The sequence below is a fragment of the Coenobita brevimanus genome, chromosome 23, assembly GCF_032717465.1.
Source record: "Coenobita brevimanus isolate Jiangsu-jjx chromosome 23, ASM3271746v2, whole genome shotgun sequence".
In the NCBI taxonomy this organism is placed as follows: Eukaryota; Metazoa; Arthropoda; class Malacostraca; order Decapoda; family Coenobitidae; genus Coenobita; species Coenobita brevimanus.
This window is the reverse complement of record NC_136976.1, coordinates 25,820,549-25,838,904: the sequence shown is the minus strand read 5'-3', so window position 1 is coordinate 25,838,904 and position 18,356 is coordinate 25,820,549. Positions and strand designations below refer to the sequence as shown.

The following is an 18,356-nucleotide window of genomic DNA, read 5'->3' as shown; positions in this document are numbered from 1 at the left end:
AGTAAGTTAATATCTAGTTAATGGTCAGTCTAAAATGCACCCGATGACACGCGAAACTAGAGACAAGAGGTAAATACTAAAGATTGGAGAGATGACGGGGAGGGGGCGGTACTTGGGGGGTGGAGGAAAAAGGGGAGGGGACGGTTCTCGTTGTTGGAGGGAGGGAGGGAGGAAAGAGTCGGTACTGGTGGGTAAAGGGACGGTGTTCAGTACTGGAGGATGGAAGGAAGGGGAGGAAGATAGGTACTGGAGGATGGAAGGAAGAAGGGGGAAGATAGGTACTGGTGAATGGATGGGGGGGGGTGTTCAGGTACGGATGTGTGGATGAAGACAGGGCAGATAATTGTGTGTGCCTGGCGACAGGTACTGATGTTTGGATAGAAGATGATGTAGGCACCGGTGGGTGGATGGAGGGTAATGTAGGTATTGGTGGATGGATGGAGGGATGGGGTCGGCTAATGATGGATAAGTGAACGGAGAGGACAAGCACTGGTCGGTAGACTTAGGGCGATCAGGTACTGGTCGGTGGACTGAGGGCGATCAGGTACTGGTGGGTTGATGAAGGGAGGGAAGGCAACAGATACAAAGTGAAAATGTGGATGGGGGAAGGGGAAGGAGCAGGTACTCGTACGTGAAGGGAGGGATGGGGGAAAGGACAGTATGAAAGAGGGGTATTGGTTGGCAGAGGGGCGGGGTAGGGGATGCTGCTGGAGGGAGGAGAGGGGCAGGAAGGAGAGATAATATAGCAAAGTGGGAGGGGCGAGTCAAGTGGAGGTAAAGGCTGCAAGGGGGAGGGGGTGAAGCAGCACCTGTGCATGTACCGAGCTAAGCAGGGTATTAGCAATATGGGCAACCCCTGGCTCAGGCCATTTGCCCTGAGGGGAGGGGATTTCCGGGGAAATGAAACTATTAATATTTAGAGACGCACCACGTGCCCATTACTTCTGCTCAGGCCGAACCAACATGTTTATACATACAGGCTTATATTTTGTCCTGTTGGATGATGTGCATAAACACTACTGGAAGTTTAATGCTGCATTACTGTCAGTTAACTCGAATGCAATTCATGACAATAAAGCTTCCCATCTGTAACTGATTCATGTTTGCAATTCTGTTCCTAAGACCTAGCTCTGAGGACAGTATTCATACTGACACTTGAGGCGTCGTAGAACGTTTTTTAACGTGATTTCATTGCATATTACACAATGATGTTCTTGTTTATCTTACTTGTGTCTATGTATCTATGTATCTATCTATCTAGATCGATCGATAGATAGATAGATAGATTGATTGATAGATAGATACAGAATATGTTAGATAGATAGATAGATAGATACAGATATAGATATAGATATATCCCATTGGAGCCCAGTGTCCTCAGTACTGGACAGAACTGGGAATTTTCAAATCTTAATAAAGTAGGGAACCCCCGGGTAGGGGCCTATGAGCTTCGCGACTATGAGCCGACAGGCGGAGGGCGGTAGTAGCTGAAATGAAATGACAGTGATGCTGGATTTTATATCTAGACCTCTCCTTCAGGCGGACACTCTTACAGATTCAGGTGTGGCCAACATTATATATTTTAACCTTGATACTGGGTTGTGTTGTTATGTGTTTAATAAATCGACATAATTTAGATGAGCTATACATAAAGGGTTTGGTAAAGTTGGATATAAACTGACAAGAAATAATGGCTATGATCTCTCTCCTATGCCAGGGAGAATGCAAACTGCAGCGCCGTGTTTTAAGTAGCTTTTGATATGTAACATTAATTCACAGTAATTAATTTTGCATTTTCCACTTCACTGCACTGTTTTTTTTTTTTTGTTTTTTTTTATGTAAACTGCATTAACGTAAGAATGATATAAGATTCAAGAGAAATTTTAAGTGTAATATGCGAAAAACAAAAAGCTACGAAAGAGGTGCTACAGTCTCTTACGCAATCTGCAGTACGACCATGATCCCTGTCTCCCCACAGGTACAGTACGAGATGAAAGGCACAGAGTTCGTGGTGAACTACACACCGGTGACCGAGCTGGACTACGGAACGCTGCTTTGCTGGGCCAAGAATGACATCGGACTTCAGATCGAACCCTGCGTCATCCAGATCGTGGCGGCAGGTCAGTTACTTCATTTTTGTTCACAGGACTAAACGGACATACATTTCAGAAGAGACAAAATGTAGTCGTCCACAGTCTAAGCTAAATTAATATCTACAGGTCCATAATGTAAATAATATAACGTACTGTTTGCACTAATTCTTTCACCGAGAGACCCGGCCAGCATTAAATTATGAACATATTTCTCGAATGTCAGACAGTAACATTCCTCATACTTGTCTGTTACGTTATTCATACTGCTATCAATCCAGTATAAACATGTTTCATGTAACGCCTTACATCCGCACAACCGGTACCGAAATGTGGCAAAGTAATGATCTAGATAATACAGTACACTGAAATCACAAAACTCGATCATCATACTCTCACAGCTAAATTCTACGTATATTAAGCAGAACATGTGAAGGTTATTTTTATACTAGAAGTAAAGGGAAAGAATTGCATATTGTCTTAAACAATACTGTTCTTAGCTACTAAGATTTGTCTTTATCTAACTTACTCATTCCACGTAATACAAATTGTCAAGTCAAGCTATCCGTACAAGGACTGATGTTAACCCACTCGTAGCTGAGTTCTCATCACATATTATTCCAGCTAAAGTCAGACCATTATATTAAGCAAACAGTGAGTATGTGAGCCTGGCATTGTAAACACTGAACCGTCACCACTGACCTCTAGTATTATATTTCAGGTAACGGGAAATGGTTTTATTCAGCTTTTAATGAATCACGGGAGCCTGGGCTTTCATTACAATATAAATTGAAAATAAAACTCGAATAACAATCAGTATTACCAGCCAAATGACTTAGTATTTAAAAGAAACGAATGGAAAACAGTGTGGCTACCTAATAAATAATATACTGTGGGATGGGTAAGGGCCACTGAAGAGACAGATACTTTCAGTATTTATGAATATACCTGTACGCTTAAAGAAATATTGAAGAACATGTAAGTACTGTCTGATATTGCACTTAACCTAGATTCCTAGAATTTACATACATAGGCCGTACTGTGAAAGAGCTAGACTATGTGCAATTACAGCGTGCCCCGGGACTTGCAGCACCAAATTCAGATGATTGTACGAGTGATCTTGAGCAAATACTATTAAATCACCATGGGTCTGATTCTCAACTGTTACGGAGCTGCAGCTAATGATGACTTTATGGGTTACTTAATAGAGGGAAATTTTGCCCATCAGGTCATCATTAACTGTAACTGTCGAAAACTACTGAACCCATGCAGACAGATTTTAAAGCACAAAATTAGCCCTGGAATCACCTGAATTGCTGCTGCAAGTCCCGGAACACCTCGTGATTATATATATATATATATATATATATATATATATATATATATATATATATATATATATATATATATATATTGTTACATAGCCTATGATTTCATCATCCTTTGTGTAATTTTAACGCACAGTATGCTGCATGTTTGATCACGAGCGTGTTCTGCCTCAGTCCCCTTCTACCGTTATAGTAGAGTAAGTCGTCCTTTCTGTTGTTCAGAGCAGGATTTTCAGCTCTTTGTCCCCATGGTTTCATTTGCGCGTCCTTCTTACAAGTTGTATCAAGCTCTGCTGGCCCCTATCTAATGAGCTCAGTGTCTGCATCATTGCCACTTAGATCTACTCCTCATTTTGTTCACATCTCTGTCCTCCCCTGTACAGTTATTATTGTGAGTTTCTCAGGAAGTCTCCAACCATCTAGCAGCTGTGTGAAATTTGAGTATAACTGTTGTTGCATTTTTTCTTGTACTGTGTAGCATAAGTTTAATTAGTAAGCCTAATGAAGTTTTTGTAATTCATGTAGGGTTCTTGTTGTCAGTCATCATTAATATTATTTTGTATCTGTAATAATTTATCTTGCATTAACTGAGCATTACCCAATGTATTTCCATTTTATCAGGGCTGACTCAGATAAATTTACTCTTGCTAATTTCGTGTTAATAGAGGCTATTGCAGTTAACCATATATTTAACCTGTTTTTTGCCATTACATTATCCTTATGAGTCCTGAATGTTTTGTTGTTAGTTTCAGCATTAAACTTTAACTTGTAATTTTACCTAACTCTTTTGTTTTGAACCTGGAACTTTACGGGACAGTAGTGATTTTTAGTATTCTCACTTAAAGTGTACATTTTCTCTGTTCCGTAACATAAATTTGGCGACCTCATATCAGGATATTCAGGATATTATCATAAGGATATTGCTTGATATTTTGTGACTGTTACTTATTCATGATGTCTACTATTACTACACTTGATGAAGCCAAAGATTTTTTGTCAAATGTGCAAACAGTGTGTGATGTAGAAAACAGAACAAAGAATGAACTTAAGCTTGTTGCTCAACAATTGGGAATTGCAGTTCACTCTCATCATTCTAAAGATCAAATTCTTGGCATGATTAATAAAAGCTTGTTTAATGTAACTCCTCCAAATGAGCAAACGCAGATTGAATTAGCTAAGTTACAGCTAGCCCTGCAGGAGGCTCGTGTTAAGGAGGCTGAATTTCAAGCACGTGCTAAGGAGGCTGAGTCTCAGGCTAAGCAGGCGGAGTCTCAGGCTCGTATTCAGGAGGCTGAATTTCAAGCAAGTGCTAAGGAGGCTGAATTTCAGGCCCGTTCTAAGGAGGCTGAGGTACAAGTTGAAATTGCTAGGATTCAGGCAGACCATGAGTATCGCATGAAACAAGGTGGAACTGGATCATCTAGCTCTGATGATTTTGATGTGGCTAAAAATGTTAAACTTGTCCCTCCTTTTAATGAATCTGATTTAACAAAGTATTTTCAGTTGTTTGAGAGGGTAGCTACAGGTTTTAATTGGCCTAAACAGTATTGGCCAGTACTCCTTCAAACTGTTCTCACCGGTAAAGCTCAAGTAACTTATGCATCTTTGCCTCAGGATCAATCTGATAATTATGATGTAGTTAAGAGCTTGATTCTTAAGGCCTATGAGCTTGTTCCTGAAGCCTATAGAGTAAAATTTAGGACAACTTACAAGCAAGATAAGCAATCCCATGTTGAGTATGCAAAAATCAAAGAAGATCTGTTAGAGCAGTGGTTAAATTCTAAGAATGTGGATTCTGATTTTGGTAAATTTAAGCAGATGATTTTGCTGGAGGATTTCAAAAGGTGTATTAGTAAAGATGTAAGCCTATATCTTGATGAGAAAAGAACAGATAATTTGTCTGATGCTGCAGTTTTAGCTAATGAATATGTTCTCACTCACAAGAGATATTCTAAAGAAAAAGGGAAAGCTGAGAGTAAGTACGTTGCCTCTACTCTGAGTACAGGTAACAGGAAAGAGAATAAAGATGATGTTTCTCAGGAAGTAAATACCAGCTTCACCTCTAGATTTCAGAAAAGTAAATGTACTTATTGTAGTAAGCTTGGTCATACTACGGAGAAATGTTTCAGGAGACAGCGTGATGTGAACAAAAAGGAGTCTTTAAATATTCAGTCAATTGGTCTAGTGTCCACCCTTGAGAGTTCCCAGAATTCTTTAACTGAGTTAACTGAACCTGCTTTGAGGGGTAACTTAAATTCTCATGATGGAGCTCCTCTTTTGAGCAGTAACGTGGGTGACACTCTGAAGAGTTCATGTGCTTATTTCTTGTCTGATGGTTTTTTCAGTCCTCTGGACAGTAATGACAGGAAATCAGTTAAAATATATCGTGATACAGATGCTTGCCAATCCTTTATGCTGACCAGTGTTCCAGGCTCTAATGTTAATTCCTCTGATGAAACTGTAATTTTATAAGGTGTAGGGAATAATTACTTCTCTGTCCCTCTGTGCAGAGTGAATTTAGAGTCTGGTTTTGTTAATGGTTCCGTTATGGTTGGGTTGGTTGAGACACTCCCAATGTCAGGTGTAACTTTCTTACTTGGAAATGATATTGGTGGAAGTCAAGTGTGTCCAGCTCCTCAGTTGTCTAGTGAGCCAGTGGCTGCGTCCCAGGATTGTGGTGTCCCTGATGTGTTCCCTGCATGTGCTGTCACTAGGGCTAAGTCTAAAGTTACTGGTGATTTAGAGGATAATGATGATGATGATGTTATCCTAGCTGACACTTTTCTTGCTAATTTGGACCACTCACCAGATGAGGCAGTACCCCGTAGTGTTGATAATTTGTCTCGTCAAGAGTTGGTTGAGTTGCAGGTTGCTGACCCTGAGTTGAAAGGTCTAGCTAACTCTGCTTACAGTGAAGAAGAGTCAGCCGGTGCTTCTACTTGTTATTATGTAAAGTCAGGAGTACTTATGAGGAAGTGGAGACCCCCAACAGCATCAGCCGACTGTGAATGGGAGGTTGTATATCAAGTTGTCATCCCTCGTGTTTGTAGGCAGGATATCATTAGAGTGGCTCATGATTCCAGTTTGGCAGGACACCTTGGAGTGAGGAAGTCTGTGGCACGCATTTTGAAACACTTCTACTGGCCAGGTATCTTCAGGGATGTTTCCTGGTATTGTAAGTCTTGTCACACCTGTCAAGTTGTGGGGAAGTGTAATCAGACCGAAAAGGTTGCACCTCTAGTTCCCATTCCTCCTTTTGAGGCGCCTTTCACCCGTGTGTTGGTGGATATTGTGGGCCCTCTTCCTAAGACTTCTTCAGGATTTTCTTATGTGTTGACCCTGATTGATATGGCTACTCGTTATCCTGAAGCCATTCCACTTAGAAATATCTCAGCAAAGAACGTGGTCAAGGAAATGCTAGGGTTCTTCACAAAGTTTGGTCTGCCCAAGAAGGTACAGTCAGATCGGGGAAGTAATTTCATGTCAAATGTTTTCAAGCAGTCTCTGAAAGAGTTGGGCATCACCCAGATCACGTCTTCAGCTTACCATCCCCAGACCCAAGGAGCGTTGGAGAGATATCGTCAAACACTCAAATCGATGCTCAAGAAATACTGTTTGGAACATCAGAAAGACTGGGATAAAGGTCTTCCATTCGTTGTGTTTGCCGCAAGAGAATCTCCAAATGAATCAATGGGCTTCTCACCTTTTGAACTACTGTTTGGCCATGAAGTAAGAGGACCCCTTAAGTTACTCAAGGAATGCTGGCTGTCGGAGGAAGATGACGTCAACCTGCTGGAGTATGTGATGAAGTTCAAAGAACGGCTGTCCACTGCTTTACAGCTGGCGAGAGAGAATTTAGGAGCTGCTCAGGAGAAGATGAAGACTTGGTATGATAAGAAGTCCAGGTTACACCACTTTCAGCCAGGAGATCAGGTTTTGATTCTGCTACCGGTTCATGGGCAACCTCTTCAAGCCAAGTTTAGTGGTCCTTATTTCGTGGAGAAGAAACTCAATGATGTCAACTATGTCATCGCCACACCAGATCGTAGAAAGAACAAGCAACTATGTCACATCAACATGCTAAAGTTATATCACAGGCGGGACGAAAATAATCCAGTCTGCACTGTAGCTGTTCCACCCGAGTCTGCAAGTGAAGCTCTCCCATGCAGTATGAGCCTGAGTGATAGTTTGGGGAAGAATCCTGATATCATGAATGATCTCCAGACTAAGCTTTCTCATCTACCTCCCGAGGAAAGGCAGGAGTTTTCGGCATTACTGCAGGAGTACCCGCAAGTGTTCCGTGTCACTCCAGGAAGAACCACTGTGTTGATGCATGATGTCGATGTTGGAGACGCAAAGCCAATTAAATTGCCTCCTTACTGTGTGAACCCAGTGAAAGTTCCTCTCATCCAGAAGGAGCTTGGCTACCTGTTGGACCACAAGATGATTGAGCCCTGTCAGAGCGAGTGGAGTTCTCCTGTCACTCTAGTCCCTAAGCCAGGTGGGTCACAGCGGCTTTGCATTGACTACAGACGTGTTAATCAGATAACTAAAACAGACACTTACCCTCTCCCTCGCGTGGAAGATTGCATAGACAAGATCGGAAAGGCTAGGTACATAAGTAAGTTTGATTTGTTAAAGGGATACTGGCAAGTACCTATGACTGAACGTGCTAGGGAGATCTCATGTTTTGTAACATTAGGAAAGACTTTTGCATGTTCTGTAATGCCATATACAGATTGTTTTAGAGTAATAAGAAATTTCAATTGTAAATTTCTTTTTCTTTGTGGGAAGGTGTTACATAGCCTATGATTTCATCATCCTTTGTGTAATTTTAACGCACAGTATGCTGCATGTTTGATCACGAGCGTGTTCTGCCTCAGTCCCCCCCTTCTACCGTTATAGTAGAGTAAGTCGTCCTTTCTGTTGTTCAGAGCAGGATTTTCAGCTCTTTGTCCCCATGGCTTCATTTGCGCGTCCTTCTTACAAGTTGTATCAAGCTCTGCTGGCCCCTATATAATGAGCTCAGTGTCTGCATCATTGCCACTTAGATCTACTCCTCATTTTGTTCACATCTCTGTCCTCCCCTGTACATTTATTATTGTGAGTTTCTCAGGAAGTCTCCAACTATCTAGCAGCTGTGTAAAATTTGAGTATAATTGTTGTTGCATTTTTTCTTGTACTGTATAGCATAAGTTTAATTAGTAAGCCTAATGAAGTTTTTGTAATTCATGTAGGGTTCTTGTTGTCAGTCATCATTAATATTATTTTGTATCTGTAATAATTTATCTTGCATTAACTGAGCATTACCCAGTGTATTTCCATTTTATCAGGGCTGACTTAGATAAATTTACTCTTGCTAATTTCGTGTTAATAGAGGCTATTGCAGTTAACCATATATTTAACCTGTTTTTTGCCATTACATTATCCTTATGAGTCCTGAATGTTTTGTTGTTAGTTTGAGCATTAAACTTTAACTTGTAATTTTACCTAACTCTTTTGTTTTGAACCTGGAACTTTACGGGACAGTAGTGATTTTTAGTATTCTTACTTAAAGTGTACATTTTCTTTGTTCCGTAACAACACACACACACACACACACACACACACACTATGTTGTAACTTTTCTGGTGGAATAATTCCACCGACTGCTCACTTTATCCTTGAACAATTATCATCACCTGTTTGTGGTACTTATATTCTCGGCGAAAAATAACAGAAATTGTGTAAACAGTCATGAAACTGCCTAAAGTCAAGTGTCGGCGCAGTATCTTCATTTCCATGTATATAATTTTCTGTTAGTCTCGGAAATACACTGCAGTAATAATGAGAATATGAAACAGGAAAGTTAAAAAAAAAAATCTGTTACTATTTTAAGAGTATCAACCAAAATGGCCACAGTATATGGGATATAAACCAACTATATTGAAACCTGATGATAAGATATTCATCACGATCACGGTTAAAAAATGAGGCTTCGGGAAAGTTGCCTCCTCATATTCAGGGAACTATGATTAAAGAAAGCAAAAAAAAGTTGCCCAAAACAAAGTTTCGGAAAACTCTCGACCAGACTAGATTCCAGAAGGGAAAAGTCGAAACTGAAATTACAATACGTGTCGGACGGTGAAAAATGGCTTGGGGGAACAAGTACCAAAAGTTTTTACACGAGGGCGTGAAAGAATATAGAAAAATGGTGCAGGAACCGTGGGAATGACAGAGTGTAAAAAACTGAAAGTTGAAAATACATAATGGATGTATTGCTTCAGCCTGCTGAAATGAACTTTGTTTAGCTGCACATGAAAGAGAGAGAGAGAGAGAGAGAGAGAGAGAGAGAGAGAGAGAGAGAGAGAAAGAGAGAGTGTGTGTGTGTGTGTCGGGATAGATGTGAGCCTGATTAATGGAAAAAGGGGACTGTCAGCGGGAAGTATATGAAGTGTGCAGTACGAATTTTGGTAGACTGACAGAGCAAGTGAGCGGAAGAGCAATTATATTGGGTTAGTACATACCATCCACATTAACTTAAGAGATTTTCTTCATTTTGCTTCTTATTTACCGTAGTTAAGTAGGGGAATAAGACTATCTTACAGCTCTGTATCTTTTCCATAGCACCTCTTCTCGAGTAGCATCACAATCTAATATTATACTCGGTAGGTGTGTTTCCGAAGAAGACAGCACTACTGCTCTTCATCCTCTTCTTAACATTTCTTCGTAACTAGCATCATATTTTCCTGTTAATCTCTTTACCCAATCATACAAGATCCAGAGATAGAAATTTAAGGGAAGGGACAGTAGGCGGAGAAGAGTGATTGCGAAGTGTGCGGTGGTATCTAATCAACGTATAAAGTAAAAGAGTTTCTGATGGTGTAAAGTGTGAAAGGCGTATTTGATGAACTGCGATGTGAGTAGGCATTTTGTTGTATCAGCCGGTATCTGATGAAGTATGAGAGATATATGATATAGTATGAGGGAGTATCTGAAGTGTCAGAGGGAGTCTGATGAAGTTTGATGGTATCTGATTAAGTGTGAGGGGGGGAATCTGATACAGTATGAAGTGTGATGGAAGTTAACGAAGATGTGATGGGCTATCTGTAGAAGTGCGACAGAGTTTCCTATGAAGTGTGATGGGGTACCTGGTGAATTGTGAAGGGATACCTGATATTTGATGCAGTGCAAGATGGTATGTGATGAAGTGTGAAAATTTTGATGGTTCAGGGTGAAACTTGAAGGTCAGTCTAATGAAAATGTGACATGAGACGAGGTATCTGGTGAAGTGCGAAGTAGGAGTGTGTATCTGTTAAGTGAAAAATATGAAGGGGGTATCTGGTGACGTTTGAAATGTGAGAATTGTATCTGTTGAAGTGACAGTGGGTATTCAGTGACGTGACTGGGAATCTGGTGGAGTGTTTTGAATTAGTATTTTGTGACGTGAGGAGTTACCTGATGAAGTGTGAGGGGATATTTGATGAAGGTGTCAAGTATGAGGGTATATGACGAAGTGTGACCTGTGAGAGAGCACTAGATGAAAGTGTATAAATATGTTACCGGCACTGTGTGAAACGACGGTATTGTATAAGAATGTGTAGGTATTCTATTGAATGCCTAGCATTTTTTGGTAAAGTATGAAATAAGCTTATTTCATTCTGTCCTTATATGCTTTACCTAGGGATTTTTATAGAATGCCTATGTATTTTATAGAATGTCTAGCACTTTTTTGGCAAAGTATAATATAGCAGATAACGGGGGGCTGCGTTTAGGTTAGGCTAGGATAATGCAGGTTAAGTTTATATTAGGGTAGGCTAGGTTAGGTCAGGTCAAGCTGGGTTAGATTACGTTGGGTTAATTAAGAAGAACGGTAAATTATGTTAAGCGTTTATCTAGATTAACTTAACCTAGATTATTCCAGTCGAACCTAACAGCAGCCCAAAGTAAAAGAAATGACTGATTTCACAGAGTGCCTGCTGCAATTTGGTCTTTTCACACGTTGCCGAAAACAAACTCGGTAATCTACAGAATACCTAGGAAATTTGTACAGATGAGTTTATTTTACAACTTGTCCTGAAGTTTTAGGCATTCTACAGAATACTTTGACATTCTATACAGTGATGGGTTTCCCACTTTGCTGGTAACATAATCACTGACTGAGTGGTATCATTCATCACCTAAGCTTGGGAAGCAAGAGCGGGTGTTTTGTTCGATGTGTGTGTGTGTGTGTGTGTGTGTGTGTGTGTGTGTGTGTGTGTGTGTGTGTGTGTGTGTGTGTGTGTTTGGGGAGAATTTGAGGTTTAGACAGGTGTTAACCTATTGCGTTTTGGAACAACAGGTCAAAAATCAAGGTCACAGATATTGGTCAAAGTTTGACTTAATAAAATAATTTTACGCAATGTTGTTCGATTTCAACCAAACGTTTGGAGGCGTTGCAAGTAATGCAATAACGAAAGATTTCTATTTTGAGAACAGTCAAAGGTCAAGACCATAGGGGGAACGTCAAAGTTCAATTACTCTGTCTATGTGGGAACAAAATATGAAGATAGTTTTGATTAGGACGAAACTTGTTAGAAGAGATAAGGATGTACAAGGGTTTTACATACTGCTTATGTGAACATTAAAAGTTAGGGTCGCATGGCCAGGTCACTTTAAACAGTTCTCATCTGATTCACACCAAAGTTTGTAGAATAGTTCAGGGTTAGGCAAGGAGAATGGGCACTGATTATGAGAACAGTCAAAGGTAAAGGTCACTGAGAAAGAACAGAATTCAGAGTCACAGAACAAGGTCGGCATAAACAGTTTTGATCTTATTTTGACAAATTTAGTAGACGTAATAAAGATTAGGCGAGAGTGAAGTTATTCAGTCATGAGGGCATTCGGTGAAATGTCAAGGTCACAGGGAAATCGAAATATTTGACCCTCAGATCACTTGCTGCGTGGTGGTATTGCGGTTTCTGATTGTCCTTGTTATTGAAGTGTACCCAGCGAGTAAGTGATGTGCAGTGATGCAATAGACGTGTGAAGCGCTATCTGATTTAAGAACGAATTATGCCGGCATTCATTTACTACTGTATGAAAAATAAGTAATTACTGATTAAATGAGTGGCATCACCTTTGTATATACGGACTGAGGAGCGCAATCACAGAAATCAAGATGAGGATGCTTCTAATGAAATATGTCATTGTGAGGTTCAGCGTGTATGTATGTGTACAGTGAGAGACATCTGACCATAGCTACGACGTGCCTTGGATTATTAGGTGAAAAGGCAGAAAATAATAAGTATCTCTGGAATGTGTCGGGGTCTATACTAGTGATTAGGTAGGAGAAAGAGAAAGAAAAACGGCAGAGGTAGAGATTGTGGGAAGGAAGTGCTCGGGAAGCAGGGGTCCTAACACGGAACAAGAGTGGTTTCATAGATAGCTATTTGACACTGGTTACATTTAAAGGTGGTGACCGTTCCACTCCTTTCTCAACCCATATGGGGAGCCCACAGCTGATATTGTACTAGGTTGCGTGTATATCTGTGGTGACCTTTCCACTGATTCCTAGGTCCATACGGGCGAGTATACAGTCGATAGGATACTAGGTCACCCATGCAGGCACAGGGTAATCAACATTACAATTTTGACATGACATGTACAATTAACTCATCTGGAGTCTGCGAATCTGGGATGTTCATCGAGTATTGCCTTGGGCCTCTGTGGATTGGTGAAATTGTGCACCGCTTCTGTGTCTGTTGCTCCTGCCAATCTCGGTCTGTAGTTTTTTACCTCCCTGCAGTAGTGTACGGTAGGTAGTGGGAGAGGGTGTGTGCATCGTCTTTTCGACATAGCCTGCACATGGTATCCAGTCGTTCAAGTTGCGGGGCCACTTCCACGAGGGATCTGTATTGTAGTCTGATTAGGTTGTAAGTTGTTTGTTGTCTTCTCGCCTTAAGGCCACTTTGTTTGTATTCATGCGGTTCACCATTTATCGCATCATGTTACATGATTACGGAGGAGTGTTGAGTCTTCATTTGTCGAATGTGCTCCCTGTATTCGTCGAGGATCGATGTTCCTTCAGGTTGTTGATAGGCAGTGAGAACTTGTAGTCTACCTCACTTTCCTTGGTGCCCTCGTGAGCCACTTGATCTGCTCTCTCATTGCCTGCGATACCTGCGTGTGACGGTGCCCATATTAGGAGGAGTTGCTCGCCCTTTTCCTGCATTCTTCATATGAGAACATTAACCCTCTTGCTAAGTCTTGAGTATTCAGATCACTTGGAGGTGAGCGATTGTAGTGTGCTGAGACTATCTGTGATGACCACAGGTCCTTTTCTTTCTTCGCAAGGGTGAGGGCAGCTGCAATTCCCAGTAGTTCCGCCTGTGTCATTGAGCAGGCGTTTGATAACCTGAAGCAACATTTTTTGACCTCAGTGTTGTCCACGTAGTGTACAAAACCACAGCCTGCAATGCCTCCCTCCTTGAATGAGCCGTCTGTGTAGTAATGATGCCCGTTCTTGATCTTGTGAGTGCTGAGTCATCTGTAAATGTCGCCCCTGAGCTCACGATGGGTCATGTCTTTCCCACGTCCCAAGTGATTGGGCAGGGATCGTTCTATGGACGGAATCTCCCATGGGGGAAGGTCGCCCGTCTCGTGGCATGTCGATGAAAGTGGTCTTGGTGTTGCCTATCAGCATTCTTGCCCATTTGACCCACCTAGTTCTCTATCTTCTATGAGTACCTCGAAACCATCGTCGTTAGCAATGAGAGAGCGGTGAAGTTATGCAGCAATAATTGTCGCAAGAATGTGTTTGATGGGGTGTAGTTCAGCTTCCGCCCTAAGGATACAGGAATTTGAAAAACTGGCAAAAGACAACCTCAGGATAGAACAACCTCACAAAAACACACATATATATATGCATACATACATTCATATATACATACATGTGTACATACATGCACAGCCACATATCTACACCCACGCCGTCAACATACGGAGGCACCCCCCCCTCCATACACCCACATCCAACCCAAGCCCACTCATCCACCCACCCATCCATCCACACACACACACACACACACACACACACACACACACACACACACACACACACACACACACACACACACACACACACAGTGCTTACAACATAAAACAGCAATTATGGGTATTGTTATATACGTCTCAATACTATACATCTTCATTATATCTTTTAGTGAGGCCAAGTAAATACAGTATTACAGTATATAAGTTGAAAGTTTTTCTAATCTTCCGGTTAGTTAGACTACGTCATGCTCGCCGCTGGATATAAGTTTCATATAACCTATTGCTATGTTACAGCATGAATGAAGTACCTTCCACCTTGTGTCTCTTCACCCAGCTGTAAATTGTAGTTCTAAATGTAACATCGAATAGTGGGAATTGAAAACTAGGGGAAGTTTGGGACGCAGCAGTTAGCTAACTATCTGTCCTAATTACCCTCCTGTAGTCGATGGTCATTCATCTAAGCTTTCTTTTTATTTCTTTTTGCTTTCCATTAGGCAAACCTGACCCACCACACAACTGCCGGGCTTACGACGTAACCATCAGCTCCCTACAAGTGTCCTACCTCCCGGGGGACGACGGCGGCCTTGGCCAGACCTTCGTGCTTGAAGTTAGTTACTTCACTAAGTACAGTAACTTACTTCATCTGAACATCACAGCACAACACAGTATCATATTTCTTGTCACTCTTAACCCTGTCATCACTGCGCATAATCTCATTTTCTCTCTTCCTCTGCATGCACATCACACTTAACTAGTCTGCACATCACGATGCAAACTTAATCAAGCTGCACATCATAACAAACTAATATACTCAGTCTGCACATCACATCACAACACACTTAATCAACATGTACATTGCAACACACTAACGTCAACAACTGCACACAACAACACAAACTTATTTCCTCACACTCTCAACCTGCGTATTATAACACATCATCTAGCATGAGCAATATTCCTTATCCCCAAGGAATAGGCTACATACGTTAAAAGTGTACAGAATGTTTTTTTTTTTTTTTTTTTTTTTTTTGCGAGGAAGAAGAAACCAAAGGCCATGAGCCCGAAGTAACAGTTCCCTCCAAGAGAAAAACAAAATACAATAGAGAGCCAAATTCAAGATCTGATCAATTTGAGATGCCTGGACACACTGCGTTTGAAAGACTGGAGATCATAGGCAGCAGGAAATACAGATAGAGGGAGACAGTTCCAGAGCTGACCTGTTGCATAAATGAAAGACTGGGAGTAACGGTTAACTCTTGCATTAGAGAGTTGGACAGAAAAGGGATGAGAGTTTGCTGCCAGACGGGTGCTACGCGCCCGTCGTAGAGGTGGAGGAATGCAAGCAGACAGTTCAGAGGAGCAGTGACCATTAAAGTAGCGATAGAAAAGAGATAAAGATGCAACAGTTACGTAGTCCTTCCAAACCTAGTTCTGACAAACAGTGCTTTAGGTCCCTGAATGGAGTGTTCCATTATGCCAGTTTCAAGTTTTTCCATTTATTTCACTTCCATGGTGGTGCCTCTCAGTCATGACAGTAAAAATTAATCAGCAGTAATTTCTATAAATCTTTATATAATTTCCGTATTAGTTCTTTGGTATGGCGCCTGGTGGTTTGTTGGTTAAAGTGACCCAGTCAGAGTGACGGTCCTAACAACATGTATGGGTTTGATCCCAAGACTTAACTGGGAGTTTCTGACCATGTAAAGGAACCAGGGGCCACGTACTGGTTAACGCTAAGCTAACCTCGGGTCCCTTCACAATGAAAGGGATGAAACAGGATTAGTTATTTTTCATTTTCTTCAGTAAACCACACCAGATTGTCACTGACCCCAAAACAGTTACTGGAGACAAACGGTGACTTCAAGCCCGTAGTGGTGGTGACTCGCGAAACGTCTTCCTTCTCTGTGGCCAACTACGACCCGCCACAACATACCGCTTGCTTGTCAAGACCAAGAATATCAAGGGGGAATCCAGACCGGCCGAACTCAGCACCTACACTGTCGCACTCAATCATCCACAGCACGAGACGCCGGCAGGTAAATATATGTTGAAAGAGTATCTTGGTGCAGTATTTATAAAGATTTTTTATACCTAATTACACGATACACGTGTTCTATAACAGGTAACTATTACCACAGATAGTTTCGTTTTTCGTATTTTGTCACATTAATATTCACTATAATTTGGGTGTGAATTGTGTGATAGTTGTATAAGAGTAAACAAATGCATTTACCAGCAATTATGCACATAATTTAGGTTTATTAGATTTAATAAATACAACCCACCATAACCGGATGCTTTTCTAATTTACTAGTATGATTTCCCTCCATAACTCTTTTAGCCTGTTTGTTTGTGTTATTTTGTTTTTGTTGTATACAGACGATTAGATTTGATTTACAAGAGACGTTGAAGTGATCGATTTGATTAAAAGCTCATTAACAACATCCAGTGTTATCAGGAACTAAACAGAAATGGCGTACTTGGAGGGAAGGTGTTAATCTCGTACAGAGGTATCTTGCAGTGAAAGGATGCTTTAGCTGTTAAGTCGGATTATTCTATATGCAGTACATCCAACTCTTCTCGGGTCGTCCACCCATGAACAGTCAAGAGTAAGTTTTACTTCCAGCAAGCGAATTGTCCAGTATTGCAATAACTTCAACCTCAAGCATGTATAGGCATAACTTTAACTGTCATTAGGCATAACTTTAACTGTTTTGATCTGCTTTGGAGATTTTAATGCAGTAATGGGCTGCTCAAATGAGGGATTTGAGGCATGTATGGGTAAGATGGGAGTTGGTAGTAGGATGAGTGAAAACGGAGTGAGGTTTGGAAGCTTCTGTCTAGCAAATGACTTAGTCATCGGGGGCACACTCTTTCAACATTGCAATATACACAAGACAACTTGGGTGTCGCCGTGTGGAAAATATAAAAATCAGATTGATCACATCGCTATCAGTAGGAGGCATAGAAGTTCTCTGCTAGATGTTCATGTTAAACGGGGAGCGGATATTGGTAGTGACCATCAACTCAGCATTGCAAAAATAAGGTTTAAACTTAAAAATCAGAAGAAGGAAAAATCTGGTGTTGGTAGATACGATATTGTTAAGCTTAGAAGGGAAGGAGAAGAAAAGGAGGAATTCAGATTAGAATGCAGAAATAGGTTTTTGGTGTTGGAAATGTTGGAAGAGGGGGAGAGAAGTGTAGATGAGATGTGGGAGGATGTGAACAAAGTTTTGCATGAGACTGCTGAATGTACGATTGGAAGGAGACATAGATTCAGGAGAAAGAAATGGATATCAGAGGAAACGTGGGATATGATAAAAAGGAGAGGTGAGGCTAAATTGAGGAGTGAGATGCAATGCGTTGATGAACGAGAGATTGAATTAGCAAGAGCTGCGTACTGGAGTTTGAATTCAGAAGTAAGAAGGTTAGCTAGGAGAGAGAAAAGAAGATGTGTGGATGAAAAGGTTGCAGAGACTGAAATCTTAATAAACAAAAATGATGGACAGAGTCAAAGAATAGCATATGAATCGATTAGAGAACTGAGTGGTAATGCAGGTAAACGCAAGGAAATACCAGTTAGAGACAGGGAAGGAAATTTATTGACCAAAGATGGAGATATTAAAAATAGATGGAAAGAGCATTTTGAGACAGTTCTTAATAGACCAATACCACCAGAAGAGGATATACCGTCTGCTCAGGAAGATTTAAATATAGAAACAGGAGAGTTGAGGCTTGCAGAAGTGGAGAAAGCAGTAAAACAGTTAAAGAATAACAAGGCACCAGGGGAGGATGGTTTATTTCCGGAAATGTTTAAAGTGGAGGGGGATAGATTAATAATGATCTTGACCAAGCTATTCAATAAGATATGGGTGACGGGGTTACTACCATCAGTTTGGAAGAATGGTGTAATTGTTAAAATTCC

The 18,356-nt window shown here is 41.0% G+C and overlaps 1 pseudogene; it reads left to right on the top strand.

The window, feature by feature from the left end:
* The window catches only part of LOC145392666 (nephrin-like), a 241,766-nt pseudogene extending 225,477 nt beyond the window's left edge, over positions 1-16,289 (top strand).
* Positions 16,290-18,356: the final 2,067 nt, after the last annotated feature.